At 43.5% G+C, this 19,878-nt stretch overlaps 1 protein-coding gene and 1 long non-coding RNA gene across 2 annotated transcripts in view; both read left to right on the plus strand.

Moving 5' to 3' along the window:
* Positions 1 to 19,878, plus strand: part of LOC146352754 (uncharacterized) — a 346,506-nt gene that overhangs the window by 242,087 nt on the left and 84,541 nt on the right. The window lies entirely within an intron of this gene.
* Positions 8,301 to 19,878, plus strand: part of LOC146352755 (uncharacterized) — a 52,931-nt gene continuing 41,353 nt past the window's right edge. The window contains exon 1 of the long non-coding RNA XR_014787835.1: positions 8,301 to 8,347. This is a non-coding gene — a long non-coding RNA (uncharacterized LOC146352755). The remainder of the gene's footprint in view (positions 8,348 to 19,878) is intronic.

Genomic DNA, 19,878 nt, shown 5'->3' on the forward strand with positions numbered 1-19,878 from the left:
CGATTAATGTCTCTAGATCAGGGATGCAGATTATTTTTCAGCTTGAGAACTAAATTCCATTTTGGAGAAGTTCTCAGGGTTGTATTCAAATGATAGGTGGGGCTGAAGGCAAAAAGGGACAGGCAAAATCTCCAACAATACCAGCATATTTTAGGTTAGAGCTCTTACTGCCGCTAACTAAGTCTTAGGGGAGGCATGTCAATCTTTTAGAATGGGGAAAAAACTGCACAAAATCCAGGAAGCCACCAAACAATCAGTGGTTTGGGGGAAGGGGGATGGGGTCAGGGAAAGGTATGTGGCATTCTGGGGAACCATGGAGGGCTGAATTCCTCCGCTCCCACACACACACACACACACACACACACACAGAGTCAGATTTGGCCCCTGGACCTGAGATTCTGCACCCCTGGCCTAGATAGTGATAAAAGGAACTCATAACACTAATAACCTATCTCATAGATTTTTAATGGCAGAATCTAACTACTCAGGCAATTGAGGGAAGTGGGAATGATTTAAATTGTTCCCAGTTTAATATGCTGGTTGTTTGTCTTTCCAATCTCTCTCTCTCTCTCTCTCATATATATATATATATATATATATATATATATACACACACACACACACACACACAGAGAGAGAGAGAGAGAGAGAGAGAGAGAGAGAGAGAGAGATGCTATACAGATGAAAGGATGGTGGTTTTGAAGACAGAAGCATGGCTCTTAATGGCTTAAGTTAAGAAAGGGCAACTAAGCCTCAGCACTATTGAGTGAAGAGGGCTCTTGCCTTCTGCCACTGGTGTGAACCGACCACAATCAAGTAACTGATGCGGCAGTAATATTGGTGCAGCATGAGCCTGCATGACTACAAGATTAGCTGAGTGTTTCTTGCTGGAAGTGCCATCCATGTGCCATGCAGAAAGGCACAGTGCCATTCTCAGTTATGGCATTCTCGGTCATGGCTCTGACACTGTGACATTTGCTCATTAGGGAGATCCTTCAGAGGGGCCAACTCTCAGGCAGTCGAAACCCTTTCTGGTTAGGAAGCCTTTAAATCATGGGTGATGAAATGGTGGCTTTCCAGAAGTTGTTGGACTAAAATTCACATCATCCCTAATGACTGGCCATGCTAGATGGCGCTGGTGGGAATTGGACTCCAACAACAACTGCAGGGACATAGGTTCCCCGCTCCTGTTTTAGGGTGAAGTAGTTCTGCTGTGAGTTTCTTGGTACTGAATATTAAATAAGTGTTTGACTTCCCATGTTAGTATGCTGTGATTTGTTAGTATTTATTATTTTTACACTATTTATATTGTTCTTAAATGTGCAGTTGACCAGAATATGTGTGAATCTTGCACTATGGTTTAATTGAGGATTGTTAACCATGAACAACCCAGGAAGAGAACCCATGGTTTGTTGTTTGGTTGTAAACTCTAGGTTGTTCATGGTTAACAACACATAGTTAAATCATAGTGCAGGGTTCGCATGTAACGACAGCCCATGATTCAACGACAACCCATACCCAACCCATACTGAACCCATACTCTGGGTTGTTGTTACATGAGAACCAAGCCAGCATCACTAACAATAATTAATCCGAATAATGAAACAATAAGATGAATACCAAAAAGTCAAACAAACATAGCTAACAGAAACACAGCAGTAGCAGAGCAGGTTAAAACTGTCTAATAATATGAACAATCTTAAAAGGGCTGAGAGACTAAAAAGGTCTTCACCTCATGCTGAAAAGTCATCAAATTTAGTGCCAGACAAGCCTCCCTGGGAAGGGCGTTCAATGGGGGAGGGGGTCTGAAAAGGCCCAGTTTCTGGTCATCATCTGCTTCACCTTCAGAGGTGGGGGGACCTGACAAAGGTCTCTCTGAGGGTGGGCGAGCTGAGGCAGACACAGTCTGCTGTGAGAAGGTCCCCTACTGCATATCTGCATATATCCCAAGTTCTCTCTGTTACCTGCTACCCTGTCTCCCTCCCACAAGGGAAAAACCAGTTTGGGGAAGGGGTTGATGTAGCACAGGGGTGGGGAACCTGTGGCCTTCCAGATGTTGTGCTCCACCTCGCATCAAACTCCAGCCAGCATGGCCTATGGACAAGGATGATGAGAGTTGTAGTGCAACAACATCTGGAGGGCCACAGGTTCCCCGCCCCTGATGTAGCTGGTGACAGATGGCTAGAAGGGCTGTTTTGGACAGAGGCGAAGTCTTAAAGGGTTCGTGGAAAGTGGTCTTACTGTTGTGGGTGGCGCTTTAAAGTTCCTTTTCATTTTTTTTTATAACAAGGAAAAAGAGGAGCCACTCTCAGCAGCCATTGTAACTCCCCCACCCCCCAGTAGAATGCCATTAACACAATGTCATTCTGGGAAACAAAAGGCAGCTGACCGGTTTTGTGGTGACCTTCAGCCAGGTACTGTCCAAAGCGACCCCTCTTCACCCACTGCCAGTTCTAGGTTTTTGAGGCCACATGCAAGATGATCTTAGTAGGCAAGCCCCTCCCTCAGTGCATCCCCCTCCTTCTCCCCCTCCTTTCTTTATTGCCTCTGCTTTTGGGCCCAATCCACACCACCTCCAAGAAGAAAAGGACAAAGTGTGAGATAACTGGCCAAAAAAAGGTCCGTCCCCCCCAATCCGGGTATAATACCATCAGTGAGTTGAAGTTCACCCTGCCCTCAAAGTCTTGAAGACTTTCCTCCTGAAAAATCAGTGACGGTTCATTTCATTTATTATAAGTTGTGCATCACACTTGTACAACGGGTTGCACGATGGATTGTGCAAGCATAATGTGCAAAGGGTTGCACAATGGATTGCACAAGCATAATGCACAAGCCCTTTTGCAAATGTAATTTTAGTTGGTTTCCCCTCTTGGACTAGTGGAAAGTGGGTTCCAAACTATGTGCAATGTCATTTGTGGCAGGGGAATGACGCTTTTGGGTACTGCCCTATTTTCCCAATTGAAATCATATCCCTGAAACTGCTATTTGCCATGGGGGTGGGGGGAATGTACCAGTTCCATTGCTGTTGCTGCTGCTTTTAACTTTAAAAAATATGGGAGATCTGATCACAAACTTCCCATGCCTTGTCAAGTTGAGCCCTATGGTTATTTATTTAGAACCGTCTTAACAATCTCTTTCCCCATTTCATATCCTTGCATTTTCAAGACCTTCACAGAAAGCTGGAGCTGAGTCACATGCAAACATATGGAAGGCATTTCTCTTGGCAAATGTTTTAATATGAAGTCCAAACAAATTGTGGAAAAGAGGATCTGTAATGGTGTCATGAAAGCCATCTGAAATGGGGAGCTGCTGCTCACATACTGCTTATCACATGGAGTGCATTTTTACTATTTTTCAATTATTCACAATGTGCAACTTCCAGTATACACTTAGCCTAGATAGACTTACGTGGAATTTCTCAGCTGTTGATCCATCTAGAAGAGCTGGTATGTCCAGCACTCCTCCCCAAAGGATATGCCATACCAGTGTAACTTTCTCTGCCTTCTCAGACAGGCATAACTTACTCTTGGCCTGGGAGGGAAACATGTCTTATTGATCACAATTATTTTTTTCTCCTTCCTACAAGGACTGCAGGGTTGGCACTTAAATGCAATAAACCGATTGGCTTCACTTTGGCTACAGGCAGCTCCTCCGCTGATCTGATCCAATTAGATTGTCACCTAATTTTAGGGGATCCTTACAGTGATGGCAGATTCTAAGAATACTGTCTTATCTGCTTTTTTCCAGCTTCCCTTATAAAATGGAATTGTTTTTCAGCTGCAGTGCATTGTTTTTCAGTGAAGCTCTCCTCAAGGAACACAAAGTTCCCAGCAGGAAAGGAACTGACATTTTTTCCACATCCCAATTGTCTGCAATACACTTCTTCTCCCCAAATTTGCTACAATTGTTTTCAAACAGGTTTCTATTGTGTTTGCATTTCACAGGGGGGAGATTTTCTAAGTGTTGCAAAGCAGGAGTGGGGGAAAATATCCCAAATAACAATTTTTATTTCCTCAAAGCATAAGAAAAAAACTTCAACCTCCCGGACTGTAATTCAATTGCAGAATTTCAGGGCTTTTCCTCCCTGCTGTTCTCTCTTTGAATTTTTTGCTAAATTACTATTTTCAGATCCCTGGAGAAAAGATCTGGTGAGCTACGATGACATTTCTTGGCAAACGCTGTCTTCGGAAGCGTGTACCTGTCAAAATACGTGATGAATTCAGACGGCCTCAATAGAAGGAAATGTCATTCGTTTGTCATCATGACAAATTATATCTCTGCTTGTAATAGATAAAACTTTATCCCCCCAATCAAGAAACTTACTTTAAAATAAGGTTGGGCTGCCATTGATCCTTACCTTGAGAGTTGGTGCTTGCAGGCGGGGAGGGGATGGGGAGACTGTGTGTTCATCCCCCATTCCGCTGTCTAGGCCAGACTTCCCCGCTGCTTCTCTGTGCTGATTTCTGTATCCAGCAGTAGTGCTCAGTTTCTTCCTTTCTCAATTTAGTTTTTATTTATTTTTATCTTGCTTTTCTATTAAAGTAAAACCAAAGTGGCCGCGGTGGCTTAGTGGTTAAGACGCTGAACTGCAGACTGGAAGGTCGGCAGGTCAGCAGTTCGAGACCCGAGTGCTGCGTGACGGAGTGAGCTCCCGTCTTCAGTCCCAGCTTCTGCCAACCTAGCAGTTCGAAAGCAAGAAATTGCAAGTAGATAAATAGGTACCACCTCGGCGGGAAAGGTAACAGCGTTCCGTGCACCTCGGTGTTCAGTCATGCCGGCCACATGACCACAGAAGCGTCTTCGAACAGCGCTGGCTCTTCGGCTTAGAAACGGGGATGAGCACCACACCCTAGAGTCGGACACGACTGGTTGGGGACACCTTTACACCTTAAAACCAAAGTGGCTGTCACAAATCAGCAACATGCTGTTTCGTGAATGGAAGGGAAAATAGGCAATATAGCGTGCCTACAATTCGTATTGTGCTTCTCTTCCTGTGGCCTTTTCTGCTGCCACCAGGTGGAAATCTTTGTTTTCTCTGGCTGCCTCCACCACCAACCAGCCTCAAAACTCTCTGGGTCTCAGGTATCTACTTTAGGTTGTGTAGGGGTTGGCCATTAGACATGGGGTGGGTAACCCAAAAAAGAGACCACAACATTTCAAATAATAAGGATTAAATTATACTGCCTGAAACTAACTAGTGCTCGCACACGTACACACACACACACACACACACACACAGATTTAACTCCATAATATCCTAAACAAATCTAAATACAAAAATGGAAGTCAGTTCCATTCCTTCACAGTAGTTTATACTAAAAAAAAAAATAAAAAGAAACCACAGCACTAAAACAATACATTATTAAAAGAGAACAACAATAGTAAGAACTCAATAGTAAAACATAAATGGCAAAACATAAGGAGGCAGGGGTATTAAAACTTCATCAACTACGTCATAGCACAGCAGGTTACTGATTAAAAGCTAGCCTAAATAAGAAAGGTTTTAGCCATCCATCAAAAGAGAGGAGAGTGAACCTGAGAAATCTCCACTAGGAGGGAGTTCTGCAGTTGTGGCACTACCACTGAGAAGGTCCTGTCTCTTCTCCCCATTTTTCTGATCCACATATATGTATAACCCACCTTTCTAACATTTAAAAAAAGTTTTCTCATGGTGGTTCACCAAGTATATCAGAAATTATATACTAAAATATGACACAATTTAAAAACTCTGTTAATTAACAACAGTGGAGGCTCAGAATATAGGGCACATTATGCTTTTAGCTCCAAGCCTTTGAACAATTATTCAGCACTTGAACCTGATGCAGTGTTGTTAGATCGATGTTTCCAGACTAAAATTAGATCGCAATCATAACCCCCAGATCCACTGGCTGGGGGGAGTTAAGATGGGCAGCAGTGCCCTTCTACCAGCAGAGAGGAGCTCCATTGGCAGGTGGTATGTCCACCCCCACAGTTTCTGGTACACCCACAGAAGGCTACATGGGTGTAAGTCTCCAGCTAGCAGTGTATCCACTACTGATAAGCCCCAAAACAGGGCATTCTAGGGGAGTTCAATGGTGGATTGGAGGTGGGACCTTTGGCTACTGAAACCAAAGCCCTTCCATTCTCCCCGCCCCCAAAGCCCTAGGATTAGGGACATGTTCTGTGCCAGTTAGGTAATTTAATCTCTATTGAAACAAATGGGGGAAATTGCAGATGGGGAGAGAACTGCTGGATAACTCTCTGGGGAAAATTGCCCCCCACCTCCCAACCTGTCTGGCACAAACTGGTAGCACATTGAAAGTGGTGGATCATCCACCACTTTACTTCCCCTACTGTATTTAGAATAGCTCTACCCATCAGTTTCCTTCAGAACAAGTTTTGCAGATACCGTAAAGCAGGGGTGAGCACCTTCAAGCTTGCAGGATCTACACTGTTTTTTCCTAGAACCCCAAGATCCACCAACTAGACCCTGGTGCAAAACATATAGAATTAAAGAATTCTGAGCCCAGGGACTTGGTTTGAGAACCAGAATTGAATGGAGGCCACAGGTCTTCCACACAAAAAGCCACTCCTGATTAACCCAAGCTTTCTTCATTTTGGTAGTACAATTAATAGGGGTGTGGTTAAAGATGTGCAGGTTTTGTTAAATCTGTTCCATCTGTGTTTTGTGGATTGTCAGGCATCTTTCATTCTGTCACACACTCATTGATAGAACTGGATTTTTTTTTAGAGATGTATAAGAATTTTTTTCCTGTTTGCAAATGTGCATTTGTCCTAAGGCACATTAGCACAAGTGCACACTTGCACAAATGCGCATTCGCAGAAATCCCTCCCAGAAGTAAAAAACTGGTCCACAAGTCCATGGAATTCACACGACTTGGAAAAGGCCAGTCTGCTATGAAATCCAAAGGTTGGATTTATAGAAATATGAACTAATTTGAATCCATTGCAGATTTCTCTGACATCCCTAGGCATGTGTGTGTGTGTGTGTGTAGGGGAGGGTGCATGCAGAGTTACGTTGTTGTTGCTATTGTTAAACAGTTAAGTGTCAGAAATCCTTGGCTATCTACTCCAAATCACCTGGAGATCTATTAGTAGATCCAGATCTACCTTGTAAAATTTTGGGGTATCCAGCTGTTTCAGGGAATGAAAGTCCTGAACTTCAGGAAGTTCAATTCTGTGGCTGTGAATATCCATTTGGAGGACTGTGGGCGTAACTATAGATTTCAAGAATCAAAGCTGTCAAAATGTATAGCAAAAGGGAGCAGCAGCCATGAACTTTGTTCCTTGTCCAAAAAGCATTCATGAGATTTTGAAAGATTCACCAGAAGGTACTAAGCATCAGAACTTCACACTGCTAGTTTGCCTTCTTTAGGAACAGCTGTGGTTATTGTAAAGGAAGAATGATACAACAGACAAAACTGATTAGAGTAAATTGTGCTGTTGTATAGCTGCCATTAATTTGAAAGGGGCTTGGAAGAAAAGTGGAAGGACGGACAGACAGTCAGATGGAGCGAGCTTGCAGAGGAGACGTTTGTTCCAAGTTGCGCCCAAGAATTGTAACACAATGCTATACTTGTCATATTTTCTCTAAAATCCTGATCACAACAGACCATCTACCGAATTCCATGACATCATCTTTCCTACCAAGACTTGTTTAAATCTTGAATGCTTGTGACCGCTCACCATTTTACTTCAAGTACCATGCCTCAGTACAGATTCAAAATGCAACCATGATTCAGTGTTTCCATACTACAAACCCCATAATGTTGTGTTAGATCAAACAGAATTTTACATGGAATGCATTACATAATGATGTACAGTATACAAATATATATTTCTTGAGTCTAAGAGCATCTCTACACCAGCCTAAAATCCCACATTTAAAACAGGGTTAGGATCTAGCTCCTCTTATTGGGGGTTTTCCAAGCTGCTTGATAGCTCATTATGTCCAGTCTTTTTAACAATGGAATAAAGGTCATTTAGTGCAGGAGACACCCTGGAGGTTAACGACGTCATCTAAAGGACCCACAAACTTCTGTGAGTAACCAATCTCAATAGCAGGATAAAAGCTCCCTGTGAAGAAGCCCAAAGAGCACACAGGAATTGATTTTTCAACAGCAGTTTAAACCAATACTAGAGCTCCACATCTCATCACTAACATATAAAATCCCAATCATGTGGGTTGCTGAGAACACCAGTATCAGCTGGACAAGGCACGGTGCTAACAGAGGAAGTAACTATTTGGTCTAGGTAATCCCCATGATTGGCACTTAGATATATTGCTCTTGCAACACAGAGCCTGTCTATGAGGAAACAGATTTTCAGCAGCAACCATCCTATACTGGTAAGGTATAGACTGGGCTATAGATTGTTTGAAAGGAGTGTGTGTGAGAGTGATGTGTGAGACAAGTCCTCTTCAGGTGTTCAAAATACAGAAGTGTTGAGGGGAGATGCACATTGGCTTCTCCCCCACAGCCCCCAACCTCCCTACGTTGACAGGGAAGGTCTGCAGTGAAAGTATAACTATGTTTGACTGAACGCTGGTACAGTGCTTTGCACATTTAGAAACTCTGCACAATCAGGGTTCCTGATCGCGTGAAGTGCTGTAACCACATTGAGCCAAATGCAGTTATGGTATCACTGCAGACTTCCCCCATCAACATGCGGAGGCCAGGGGTGGAAGGGTGGGTGGAGGCTCCCCTCCATGCTTCCATTTTTTGAATGCCTGAAGAGGGCTACAGTTGTATATAAAAGGGGGGAGGGTGAACAGTGCATGTATGAATATTTTGTGCATGAGAAAAAGGGGCGGGGTGTGGAAAATTTTTCAGACAAAAAGCTCATCTGTGACTTTTCCGCATGTTAATGACAAATTATAAATGAGTAGTATTAGTAGCTTCATAGCCAAAAACCTTGCTTGCAGCTAGGATGAGAGGGATTCTTGTCTCTTCTTCAAACTAAATATAGTTACAGATCACTCAGGTTATTTTTGTTCCATTAAAGCACTTTAAATGGAAAATACATATGCATAGATTTACATTTGTTATTTTGTATCATGCCTTTCATCATCAGACTTCTGAGCATGCTATTAAACCTAGAATCACCATCGTAAAGACAAATATCGATCAGCCTCAAACCAATGATAATAAATGTGCTTTGTATAGCCCTTTAAGGCTGTAGTTCTGTGGTAGTAAGTCCCACTGGGCATAGTGGGACATACTTCTATGTAACATATATAGGATTATGCTGTACAACAATGTGTGACAAAATTCAGCCCTATGTAGAAGGGGAATGAATTCTGGTAAGAATGGCCCTGACTGAAGTGTGGTTAGCATTGGCTGTGTTCTCTCCTCTGACATATGTTGGTTTGTCAGAGTCCAGAACACTCATAGCTCTTAGCAAAGCCCAAATTCTTATCATGTGTACCTCCTAATGTGTTGCAGAAACAGTTTTGTCTTGGCACTCTGTTGCTGTTTTTCTTCACTCAGCTGAAAGCCTCAGGCTGAGTTTAATATCTTTTTTTTAATGTGGTAAATTAACTTTCCTCCATCAGAACTTTAAAAAAAATGGAGAGAGAAAGGTGGGTGTCTGTCAGGCTAGTCATTGTCTCACTTCTCGCTGCTATCCTAGATGTCATGAAAAAAGTGAAGAGAAGTTTATTTCCCAGGTGAAAAAGTTGCATTGTGCTGACATTTATTACTTATGATAAATAGAAAATGTGCTTCACCTAACACTGTCACACTGCTGATGTCCCATAGCTGGGAATTTCATTGGCAGTACTTGATTTCAGATTACAGAGATTTTCACAGCCAGATTTTCTTGGCTATAGTGTACGCGTGGTCTTCTCTTTCTTTCATGTCTCCTTCATGTGGTTTCCCAGTGATATAGTTCAGTGACTTCTGCTGTCATTAATGCGTTTTATGTGGGTTGGAAGCCAAATTAACAAGGTTCTTTGTTATGATCCACAGTATACAGAAGCTACCCTTTGCTCTTAGTTGCAGTTGCTGGGGGGTATCTTGTTTTGCCTCTCCACTGAGAGCATATCAGAAATCTTGAAGAAAGACAGTGTGAGCCATACTGAAGGTAGTGTTGCACAAACATTTGTCCTCAGGGTTGCTACAGATAAAACAGGGAAACTTTGTTCACAAACCAGCATGCTGCTGAGGGCACGCATACTTTCTACCATACAAAGAGAATGAACGCCATTCATTCCTATGAAAAAATGGTAGAGAGCTGCACTCGGAGCTAGGGTTTTACTGAACTACTTTCTCTTTTGCTATCTTAATTTGCATGACGTCCAGAGATCGTTAACTTCATAGGAATAGGTACAAAGCAAATAGCCTCACCTGCTTTAATGCTTTGATTATGTCATGCCATGTGCAACAAACCCATCGTAGAAATGCTTTGAAATGTTAATACTTTATTATTTTACAAAGTACTACAAGTGCTTCTGAGAGTCACAATGTCAGCACAATGTGTTGTCATTAGCTATGGCGCAATAAACACCACACTTTAGCATGTCAATATTCTCTTTTAATGTCAAGGTATAATAGCTACCATAAGTTTACGACCATGTCTGCTTGTTTGTTCACATCCCCAGGCATGTAAGCATGCACCTTAAATATTTCTTCTGCACATCACTTTTCTGACAGCTAAGCCATAAAGTTGTAATAAACTCAAATTATGTACCTAAGTAATGGGTCTTCTTTACAGAGTCACTATGGTAGGTGTCAAGTGCTGCGGTAGTTATGATTTAGCAGGCTATTAATGGCTGCATGTGGCATGACATAATCAAAGCTTTAAGCATAGTCCCAGAGGATTCATTTACAGAGGATATGAAGGAGGTGGGTATTTGTGCACTGAAGAACACCGAGACACTTAACAGCAGAGAATTTAGATGCCCGCGAGACATAGCAGCTCATCACTACCTTTGCAAAATATATCAACATAAAACAGCACCATTGTTTCCTTCTGCATACAACTTTTGCTTTGGTTAGAAAAATGTTGTAGAAATCTGGTGCCAGTCTTGCCACAGTTACTGAGGAGGATGCTAAGAAAGTTATTTTTGCAAAGTAAAGGGTTCTACCTTTACACAGAATCAAGCCCAATGACTGATTGTCAGAGAAAGGTGGTGTCATGACCCCAGGGTCTCACTCCTCATCTTTGGGGATGAGGCCATGGATTTGGAGGATGTATCAGAGTGAGAGAAAGAGTTGTCCTTGGAACTGGGCCCAGATGTCCCTACTGCCTCAGAAGTTCCAGTACAAGAAGAGCCTATTTTTCTGTTACTTCTCCAGACTGAAAAGGTTGTGTGGCTAATGTAAGGTATTCGTGGCATTTTGGATATGCAGTGCCAGAGTTAGGGAAGTTCTCACAGTGCAATTTAAGTATAACTGTTTTGAATATTCTCCAGTTTTGATTTTTATGTAGGAAGTAGAAACATGTAAGGAAAGCCCAATGAAGTGGCCATGTTTGCTTATGATAACAAATCATTTAGGCTGGTTAAAACAAAAAGGAACAGTAAAGAGGTCCAAAAGGATATCTTCAAACTGCAGGAATGGACATCAAAATGTCAAATGCAGGTCAGTGTAAGGAAGTGTAAAGTGATGCTGCTTCATATATATGATGATGGAGTCTGCGCTTCCAGTGATTGATCAGGAAAGGGATCTTGGAATTGTGGGTAACTGGATGAAAACATTGACCCAGTGTGCAGTGACTGTGTAGAAAACTGTGAATTCCATGTTGGGGATCATTAGGAAAGGAATAAAAAAATGACACTGCTAGTGGCATAATGGTTTATACAAATCCATGGTGGAGCCACACTTGGAATACAATGGGCAGTATCCAATTGGGGCCTTCCACACGCAGCCAGCCCCACTGGATCCAGTCCATGTGCAGCTAGCCCCTGTCCACAAGTGGCCCCTACTGCTTGCACAAGACGATATTGTGATTGTGGCATGAAGCCCCAACATGGCCAGAAATGCTCATTTCTGGAAGGGGGGAGGTCACCGGAGCCCTTCCCCTTCCAGAAACAAGCGTTTCCACTCTTTTCAGGGCTGGCCACCAGAAATGCTATATCATGTCATGCAAGCAGTAGGGGCCACTTCCAGACCACAACCGGCGGGGCTGGCCATGAACAGAAGGCCCCTTGTGAGTAAAGTGGGAGGGGGTTCTACCTTTTCCTTGTCTCCTCCTTCTACTTTCCTGTCCTCTTCTTCCTGCAAGTGAGGCTGACCTCAGCCAGCTTACCTTGAGATGTAAGTTTATTATGTCTCCAGTAAATGTCTGTTCCTAACCCACCACTTAAGTGTGTTTTGTCTACATCCGTGGCTACTGACCGGGGGGTGGGGGGCTGATTCGGAATTTAGTTTACACCCCTAGTGAGTGTAGTTATGCTTGTAGCCTTGTAGGGCAATCCTACTTGTCAATTCAGAAGTAGATTATGTTCAATAGGGTTTACTCCCAAATAAGTGTGTATAGGATTGCAGCCTTAAAGAAGTTGTGGGTCACTGTGGACTAAGTTCCATTTATTTTAATGGGGCATTGCTTCACGCCTGGTTGCAATGGCTCTTCATAATAATAATTAATAATAAATATACTGTGATTAGATGATGATGATGATGATGATGATGATGATGTTTCTTGAATTAAAAAGGGCTAACCTTTTTAGTCCACACTGGAGGCGTTCAAGATGAAACTGGACAGCCATCTGTCAGGGATGCTTTGACTCGGATTCCTGCTTTGAGTAGGGGGAACTTGGACTCGATGGTCTTATAGGCCCCTTCCAACCCTGCTATTCTGTGATTCTATGATTAACCAAATAATATTTTCTAGAAAGTTGCTGGACATTACTTTGTGTGTGTGTTTTCTTTTCAAATGGACCTTTTAATAATTCTGAATTAGAGTGACCAGATACTCCACACAAAGTGACTGAAAGCTCATTTGTATTGTATATCTTACGAGGTTGTATAATTTTAGAAGGGGACGTGGCTGTGAGGGGGTGTGGCTGTGACTATCATGAAGGGACCCTGCGCTTCTGAAGTTGCCACTACACTACTGATTTGAACAGCTTTAAAAGGGGACTAGACAGATTCATGGAGGAGAAGGCCAGGAATGGATACTAGCCATGAAGTCAGTCAGTCTGTCTGTCTGTCTGTCTGTCTGTCTATCTATATCTATCACCTCGAGTATTGGAGGCAGCATGCCTCTGAATACCAGTTTTTAGGGAATACAAATAGGAGGGTGCTATTGCGCTCCTAACCTGTTTGTGGGCTTCCCAAAGGCATTTGATTAGCCACTGCATGGACAGAATGCTGGACTAGATAGGTTTTTGGTCTGATCCAGCATGGCTCTTCTTACGCTTCAATATTGTGTTCTTAAGTCTTTGTATAGGCACAGGCTGAAGGATGGGAACAGGATGTTTATATGGGGCAGGGTTTTGTGGTTAGCCACTGAGACATTTGAAAGACAGAGGGTGATGAATGAGGTCAGTAGGAATAATTAATTCCAGAAGTCTTGATAGTATGGCAGTGCCTCCATGGTTTTCTAGGAGATGCTCCAGTCTTACAATCCAGAGGACCCCAGCTTTAAGGTAAACATTGCCAGAGAGAACTGAAATGTTGTAATGACATATTAACTTTATCTGATCTTGGTCATGCAATTATCTTACTGTTCAAGCAAACATAAAGGGAAAGTGTGAGTTATAAACCACCTTGAGTGCCTTTTGGCAGAAATATGGACTATAAAAAGAGTGAATGAAAGAATGTATGAATGAAGAACATTTATCTCACATAAGGCGAGTCCTCATGATGGTGATGGTGATGGGGTGGGGGTGGGGACTGAGCTAAGAAGAAAAGGGTAAGCCAAGTTATTCTTAGTGGGAGCTGATAGAAAAAAATGGGAGTAGTTGCTAAAAGCATTTAAATTCTTTGGCATGGCCAAAGGAAGTCGGAGCAACCTGACAGACATTTTGCGGAGAATGTGGGCTTTCCCTTTCCCTTCTCATCCTTTTAAAGAGAGGAATGTGGGCCTTTAAGCTGCCTTATCTGCTAAAGATGACTAACAAGATATTTCCGCGGAGTAACCTTTCTAGAAATAACAAAAGCATGATCTTCCTTATTTGCTGTTCAGAAACTGTTCTCCTAATTAGCTGTTTCAATCATTGGCTTGAAACATTTGTATCAAACAAAGAAAATTTCTCCATGACATTTTTCACCCATTGCATTTCTCCTATTTTAGAAACTCCAGTTATACCGAGGGGGTGTTTCTACCAGCGATTTACTCCGAGCTGGCTATGTGTGAGGTCGTTAGGGATAGATGACATCATGGCCATCCAGCAGCCACTCCGGAGCTTATCAGGGAAAAAACAGATTTCCTGAGACTGCTTAAAGTCGGATTCTTTTCCTTATGTCAGGTTCTTGGCAGTGTAGTTGTTGTGTGCCCTAACCCCCACATTGACCTTGGTTATGCTAGCCCTGGCCAGGGGTGGGCCTTTCACTGTGATCCCAGTCAAGGGGGAGTTTCCTGTGCGTTATGTGTCACTGCACAAACTCATTATTGTCTCCTCAGAAGTAGCTCCCATTGTGCTGAACAAGGTTTGCCCTCTGAATGCCCACATCAGAACTTACAAAAAACAACAACCCTCAATTGACATGGCACAGTTTAAAGCCCAGTTCCCTAAGTGCGGTAAAGTGTGATCTTGAGGCTCTGATTCTCCTTTGTTTGGTTTATTGCCTTAGGAAGTAACTACTTTGACCCTTCCTTACAGAGGTCCTGTGGGTTAAAATGGGGGCTGGTTTCACGTCTTTGTGTTCTCCCCCACCCTGCTCTTTCCCAGCACAAGCATATGTGTGTCTACTCAGAAGTAACTTCCATGGTTCTCAGTGAGGCTTGTTCCTGAAATGTAGGTGCATCTGGACTTTAAGGGAAAAAGAGAAAGGGGGGGAGAGGGGGGAAGCCTCTGTTATTGGTTCAGCAGCCCCTGCCAGTCAGATGACATTCACTCCAACCCCTACCAGGAAGTAAGTTCTGTAAAGCGATTTTTACTGGTGCAGAGAACCTGCTCATGGAGACTGCATGGACAGCAAAACTGATTCCTTTTTTAAAAAAATCCAGTATTCCTCCATTCGCTTCTCATTCCGTTTTCTTGGAAACATGGCCCAAGAGATTTCAGGGTGAGATGCAGTCTGTAGGAAGTAGGGACTGAGTATGAATTGTCAAATTACTTTTATCTTTGTTTTCAAGTGAAGGGTCTGAAAAGTTTTAACCCCAGTGAAAGAACAATGTCAAGGCATATGAGATCATTCCTCTGAAATATAAAGCCATCTCTCCATTAAGAGGTTTTGGCTGAAATCCTATACACCATTAGACTGACTAAATCCTACTGACATAAGTGGGATTTAACCAGCCCAACTGTGTGTCATGTTTGTTGATGCAATAGCTTATTTCTTTACATCACATGCAGGTGGGAATTGAGTTTTGCCAGCAAGGTGTGCTTCCTTGTTCCTCCATCTCACATCACTCCTAGTAAAGGAAGAATATTAGAAAACATGTGGGAGGGCCAGGATCCTGTGAGAGAACCATGCTAGTTCCAGAGGCCAGAGAATTGATAGTGGTATTAGTGTGGTTCTTCCCATATGACCACATGGTTTCCTTATTTTTGCCTTGCTAGAAGCAGTATTACATATCGCTATGCATAAGAGAGTTATGGTGTGCAAAAGAGAGTTATGCGCTTTAGCCATTGCCCTACACTAATGGATCTCTCTTCCGTTGCACTATGGCAGAGCCCTAACCCAAGCATATTTCAGATAAAATGTAGCTATTATGTTTAATAACAATGGCTGGAGCATCCCCTGAGCAGAGTTCCATTCCTGGACACTCCCACTAGCAGAAGGGGAGGCAACTTTCACGAATTCCCTATCCCCTAGGAACCCCATGTGTCCTTGAAAACCTGGCATACCCTCTGGAACTGTGGCTAGGATTCAGGGGAATGGGGAGACAGCAAAAATGTTCCCCTCTTCTACCAGCAAGATCCACTGTTAGATCTTGGTCTCATCCATGAATAGAAGGAGCCCTTCCATTCATGGATGCCTGGTTAGGTTCCAAGGTGAAATAATAAGCTATTATTACTAGGAATGCTCGAGAAATCCACTGTGGACCCAAATGATGCCAAATTCCCAGGAATCTGACCTCTGGATTCCACAGCAGATCAGCAAATCCTTACCTGGTGCGTCTGCCATAGTTTGCAGGGTGGCTCTCCAGTTGTCTAAAAGGTACAATAGGCTAATGGCAGCCACCATTAGCCTATCGCAGGAAAATTACAGTTGTAAATTGCATCGTTGACGGCATTTGCAGTTGTAAAGCACTTCCTTCTATGTAAGTGGTGGCATGAAAGGATGCAATTTACATAAAAGGAAGTGCTTTATGGCTGCAAATGCCATGAACTATGCAATTTACGGCCATAATTTTCCCGTGATAGCCTCATAGCAACCACCATTAGCTTATCACGCCTTTTAGACAGCCACAGCCACATGAACTACAGCGGATATGCCAGGGCTCCGGGGAAATCCGCGGGCCATAAGCATGCCAGATTTCCCTGCAGCAGACCCCCCCCCCCCCAAGACCCGGACATTGGGAGGTTCACCCGTCCTTAATTATTACCAGTAGTCCATTATTGTAAACAGGATAGTCTTGCAATACTCCTGTCACAGACAGTGAGTGGGGCTGACTTTTACAAAAGTTTCCTCAAAAAGAATTACTGATAGGCTGCCACCAGTCAGAATGAACCTCCTAACACACCCTAGCCTGTCCAGCTGCTTGGAGAGTTTCTGAGCACTATTGCCAAGGACCCCTCCATTCCGCCTAGCCTTAGGAAAAAAAATAAATACACTTTGGATTTTGTTGCCTAAACCCAGAACAAGGGAAGGAAACACACAAAGAACCTCAAAATAAAATCTGTAAAATCAGTCTAACTTAGCTAGTTAGCTATTACCTACTTGTGTAGAGTCTTGGGTTCCAGAGCATATGCAAAGTTCATTGCAGAAAGGATGGTCAGAGAGAGAGCATGTTGGCCTCCAATTATTATTATTATTAAATTTATTAATCGCCCATCTGGCTGGTCACCCAGCCACTCTGGGTGATGTACAGCATATAATAAAACAGTTTAAAACAATAAAATTCTACAATAAAAACGTTTTCTAAAATACCCTAACCCACCCCAAATGCCTGCCTGAACAACCACGTTTTTAATGCACAGCGGAAGCTCATTAAAGAGGGGGCATGGCGGAGTTCCCTAGGGAGGGAGTTCCACAGAGTGGGGGCCACCACAGAAAAGGCCCTCTCCCTCAGCCCCACCAGTCCAGCTGTCATGGCTGATGGGACAGAGAGAAGGCCATCCAGGGCTGATCTTGTTAAGCAGCCTGTCTGGTGTTGCTGGAGGCGCTCCTTAAGATAGGCTGGGCCGGAACCATATAGGGTTTTAAAGGTCAAAACCAACACCTTGAATTTGGCCCGGAAAACAACTGGTAACCAGTGCAACTCCTTCAGCACTGGAGTGATGTGATCTCGCCGGCGGCTGCCTTTAATCAGGCAAGCCGCTGCGTTCTGTACCAGCTGCAGCTTCCGAACTGTCTTCAAGGGTAATCCCATGTGGAGCGCATTACAGTAGTCTAAATGAGAGGAGACCAGGGCATGTACTACTGCTGGGAGCAGATGGTCAGGAAGGAAGGGGCGCAGCTGCCATATCAGATGGAGTTGATACAGCGCTGTCCGGCTCACAGCTGACACCTGAGCCTCCATGGACAGCTGGGAGCCCAAAATGATCCCCAGACTGTGGACCTGGTCTTTCAAGGGTAGCCGTACCCCATTCAACCCCAGGTCAACATCCCTCAGCCTCCTCTTGTCTCCCACCAAAAGTACCTTGGTCTTGTCAGGGGTCAGCTTCAGCTTATTCCTCCCCATCCAGCCACTCACCATCTCCAGACATTTGGACAGGGATTCTACGGCCAACCTTGCTGAAGATTTAAATGAGAGAAAGAGATGCGTGTCATCTGCATATTGATGACACCACACCCCAAACCTCCTGATGATAGCCCCCAGCGGGTTCACATAGATGTTAAATAGCATCGGGGAGAGGATAGAACCCTGTGATACCCCACAAGTGAGTGGCCACGGGTCCGAAACCTCCTCTCCCAGTGCTAAACTCTGGTACCTGCCAGAGAGGAAGGACTGGAACCACCGCAATACAGTGTCTCCAATGCCCAACCCCTCCAGGCAATCCAGGAGGATACCGTGGTCAACGGTATCAAAAGCTGCTGAGAGGTCGAGGAGAGCAAGGAAGGAACATTCACCCCTATCCAGAGCCCTCCTCATATCATCCACCAAGGCGACCAAGGCCATTTCTGTCCCATGCCCAAGCCTGAAGCCTGACTGAAATGGGTCTAGATAATCAGTTTCTTCCAAGAGTGCCTTCAACTGCATCGCCACCATCCGCTCAATCACCTTGCCCAAAAATGGCAGATTTGAGACTGGGCGAAAGTTGTTCAGAACTTGGGGATCCAAGGAGGGCTTCTTTAAGAGCGGTCTTATCACTGCCTCCTTGAGGGCTGATGACATCCCTCCCTCCTCAAGGGAGGCGTTCACCACTGCCCTAATCCCCTCACCCAGTCTCTCTCTGCAACCCATAATGAGCCAAGATAGGCAAGGATCAAGTAAGCAGGTGGTCGGCCTTACAGAGGAAAGCACCTTGTCCACTTCATCAGGAGGAAGAAGATGGAATCGATCACACAAAACCGGTGGGATTTCCTAATGACATGTTATTAGGAAGATTTATGAGGAGTGAGCAAACTTTTACTTCATGGGAATCTCAGTAAAAGCCAGTCTTTTAGTGGAGACTGATGGTTGTTTTGTCTAATAATGCGAAAATGTCCATTTCTGATGTCAGTGGTCTAGCCAGTGAATTAGGAAATTACTTAGTGGGAGGAACCATCTTTGTAATGACTCTAAAGTTGCGTCTCAAGAGAGCCAGCCAATTTGAATCAGTTATCCCATTATTAAAAAAAAAAAAAAAAGAGCTTACGTTTTTGGATGCACGTTGGAGGAGAGAAAGGTGTGATAAGCCTTTTCAGGCCACCCGGCAAGGTGCCAACTTACCAGACGTTTTAGGGGGCACTCTTGAGCTACATTGGATGATAGTGGTTTGCACAACTCCAGAAGCAGCTATTGCGCCATTAACAAAAAGAAATGCCAGAACAGAATTTTGTGGCATTCTTTTGTCCTGCTGAAATGCAACAGGCCCTTGAAATAGGTGTTCAGTATATGCATCAAACAGACCTTTACCAGCCACAGATGACCACTTTGCCAAAGCCTTTAAAACATCTTAAAGTAATTCCAAGTACTTGTCATATGAAGTGGGACTGAGCCTCCCTTTGGAATTTCAGTAGCTTGCTGTGTTTTGTTTTGTTTGTTTTAAAACTGCCTCCAAGTTATTTATTTTTTTTAAGCTGGAGAGTCCACTCTATTATTTTCTTCCAGGTAACTTTAGCATGGAATATCTATCTTCAACAGCGATATACAATGGCAAATAAAACATTATAGCAGCATGCTAAAGTTGAAAAGGTATTTTGCAGGAACTGACAAGCCAGCTATAATATTCTTCAGAAGACTGTGTTTTAAAGGTTCATCCACCATTCAGCCAGAGCATTAAAAACACACATACACAAATAAAACAGGCAGGAGAAACCTTTGTACACCCTATTATGTGGACCAATTGTGCTGGTATGGTGCAACCCAGTGCTTTTCCTATGAGGTATAAAGGTGAAGGGTTGTTTTATGTACTTTAGAACAAATGTCTTTATACCACTGACCATTGTGAATATAGCC

This window comes from Heloderma suspectum, chromosome 2 (genome assembly GCF_057233095.1).
Source record: "Heloderma suspectum isolate Gila_16-S chromosome 2, 16-S_ref, whole genome shotgun sequence".
Classification (NCBI taxonomy): domain Eukaryota; kingdom Metazoa; phylum Chordata; class Lepidosauria; order Squamata; family Helodermatidae; genus Heloderma; species Heloderma suspectum.